Source organism: Prionailurus bengalensis, chromosome A1 (assembly GCF_016509475.1).
Source record: "Prionailurus bengalensis isolate Pbe53 chromosome A1, Fcat_Pben_1.1_paternal_pri, whole genome shotgun sequence".
Lineage (NCBI taxonomy): Eukaryota > Metazoa > Chordata > Mammalia > Carnivora > Felidae > Prionailurus > Prionailurus bengalensis.
In genome coordinates, this window is record NC_057343.1 from 213681273 (window position 1) to 213684218 (window position 2946).

A 2946-nucleotide genomic window follows, 5' to 3' on the forward strand; every position below is an offset into this window, starting at 1 on the left:
GCAGAAGAAAATGGGATCAAGGTCTTCCCAGTTCTGAGAGAAAAATAAGATTATTTTCGATCAAGAATCCTATGCATTCTTCTTTGAAAAGCAACTGGAAAATCCTGTTCACTAACAGGTTAACAGTTGTTAACCCAGATAAAAGAAGACATGGAATCCAGGAAAGAAGACCAAACATGGTGGAGAGGTGGGAGCTGACACAGGAAGGGCTGCCATGAGCCCAGATTGGAGCAGGAGACAGGATTCTAGAAGGGATTTGTCTCAGAAGACAAATGGAACCTGTGAATTGTCTGTCACATTTGGCTTTTAGATGGTAATTACGTGAGGGGATGGATGAAGGTGTAAACTAACCTTACTGTGATAATCATTTTGCACTATATATGTGTATCAAATCACGACATTGTACTCCTCAAAGTTACATATATTAAAAGCCAATAATATCTCAATAAAGCTGAAAAAATTTTTGGCTTTTGGGAAAACAGTAGTGAAAGAACAAAACAGAGCTGGTTGGATACTCAAAGAAAATATTTTAAAAGAGATAAAACTCCAATAAAACAATCAAAATAATTGTACAAGAAGAAAAATGTAATCATAGAAGACTATTTGGTCTATTAGAGCAATAAATAGCATTTATGAACATAGTAACATCTAATAATGGATTTCACAAAAACTTGAGGTATGAGAAGGGTGGAGGGAGAAAATGAAGGAATATGAACTAAAATCCTCATCTTTTGAAATAGGAAATCAATAGAAGGGTTCTAAAAGTGATGAACAATGAGAGAGCAGCAGTCCTTACAGTCAGGAACAGGGAGGGGCTAAGAGTGGCTACCTGGGGGCATGGCAACAGGCAAGGGTCAAAGGGACAAGAGGCTGGTTTCCTTATAAGCCTTTTATTTGTTTGCCTTTTTTTTTTTTTTTTCTTTTTAAAGGTAGAATTGAGTAAGACTGTTCAGAATGGGAAGTGGGAGCTTTCTCCTCTAAGTGTACTTCCCAGCACCAGTGGGGGGCTTGTGAGGTGCAGTATCTCAGAACCCAGCACAGGGCTACAGAATGAGTTGTTATTTTATGCCACGTCCCGGAGACTTACAGGCCAGAAGTCTTGACAAGTGCTAGTCTGTCATGGTGCAAGGCCTGAAGTGAGATGCGGGGTCCCTTTCTGTAACAAGGGGGAAGTGAGGCAAAGGGACTCATCGGGCACACGAGTCATCAGTGTATGTGAACTCAGTCCGCCACTCTAGTTCCTTGGCCCCTTCCACTTACCTCTGCCTCCCTAACCTGCCTCCTCAGGACTCCTGACTTAAGGAGTATAGGTGCCCCAATTTTAACACATTTTGGTACCTATTTTGTTTGGGGTACCTAGTTTACTTCACAAAATTGGTCTTTACAGAGTTAGTTACATGGTAGTTGCAACTGTGCTGTCACTGTTCTAAAATTGTTCCTGCATATTTGATTACCAAGATCATCTAACTCTAAATAGACTAGATGCTTGATAAAAGCTTAGCAACTCAGCTATTTCAATTCTTCAAATACCAGACCAGAACAGATGGGTAACAGTGAATAGAACAGTCTCCGCACTCCAGGAAAGAACAAAACAAAAGGAACTACAGACTTTAAGAGCTTTGATGGGATAAGCCCAGTTCTACAAGCTCTTAGAGGGTTGTGCCCTATTGTTTCCACCCGGAACCTAGGAATAAGCTGTCAGTTACAAAGAGGATCCTTTGGAGCGCCTGGGTGGCTCAGTTGGTTGTGTCCAAATTCAGCTCAGGTTATGATCTCATGGTCTGAGTTTGAGCCCTGCATCGGGCTCTGTGCTGACAGTTCTGAGCCTGGAGCTTGCTTCAAATTCTGTGTTGCCCTCTCTCTCTGCCCCTCCCCTGCTTGCACTTTCTCAAAAATAAGTAAACATTAAAAAGAGGATTCTCCAATTCCTGGTCCTGCCAACCTATGTCTTTATTAATACATACTTGTATATCTTAAGTTCTGAAAAGTTTATAAAGCTTCTTTAAACATTTCAAGATTAGTAATACATAACCCATTTGTTGCTTTATGTAAAATAAGTACTGAAAAAAATCTAGCTAAACTATAGTTGGTTTTTGGAAAATGTATTAAGGAAACCATTTAAAAAGATTCCATAATATGGATTTTTTCAAACTGAAGAAAAATCAAATTAAGATACAATGAACTGTAACAAAGTAAAAATCCAGTGAATCAAATTTTGGTGTCATGACTTAGGAATGCAGAGTTCTGGTTCAAATATATAATTAGTTTTTCTCAAGACACATACAAAAGTTCATTAAAAGCCTGTCAAAGGCTAAGTCTTAAGACATTTATACAGAAGACTTAATTATAAAATTTCCAAAAAAAATCCCTATGATTAAAGGTCTTATCTCCTTTATTAAAGTGAGGATATGATCCATGCAAAGTGGTTTTGTTTCAAAGTGACTCTATTACACAAGCTGTTGGGGTTATTAGAGAACGAACAGGCTGTTGCCTTTTTAAGATGACTGTGTTAAGAGGAATCAATATACCGTATACCCACATAAGGAATTCCTTATTTTGTGGGTCTCTCCCAATCACCATTCACTGGTAGCAAATTAAAAAATTATCCTTTATGAGAGGATAGGGGATTTGCATAACCAGGGATGCTATGGCCCTGAGCAGCCTGCCGGCCACATGTCTTCCTTTAAAGACTCATCTTCATCTTAAAATTTTGTGCAAATCTACTTATATTAGAGCCAGGGTTGGTTTTAATTGTTTCCATCCAAAAAGAAGTGACATTCCAAAAGATGCCATCCTCTGCCCGAGAAGCAGGAACCTAGCCCATCGCCCGGTTTATGAACAGTGGACACTCCCAACTGATATACTAGAAAACATTAAAGATAAATACTGAATCACACAATTTGTTCCAGGTAAGCCTATACGTATGCGAAGGACAAGTGTTGAAAC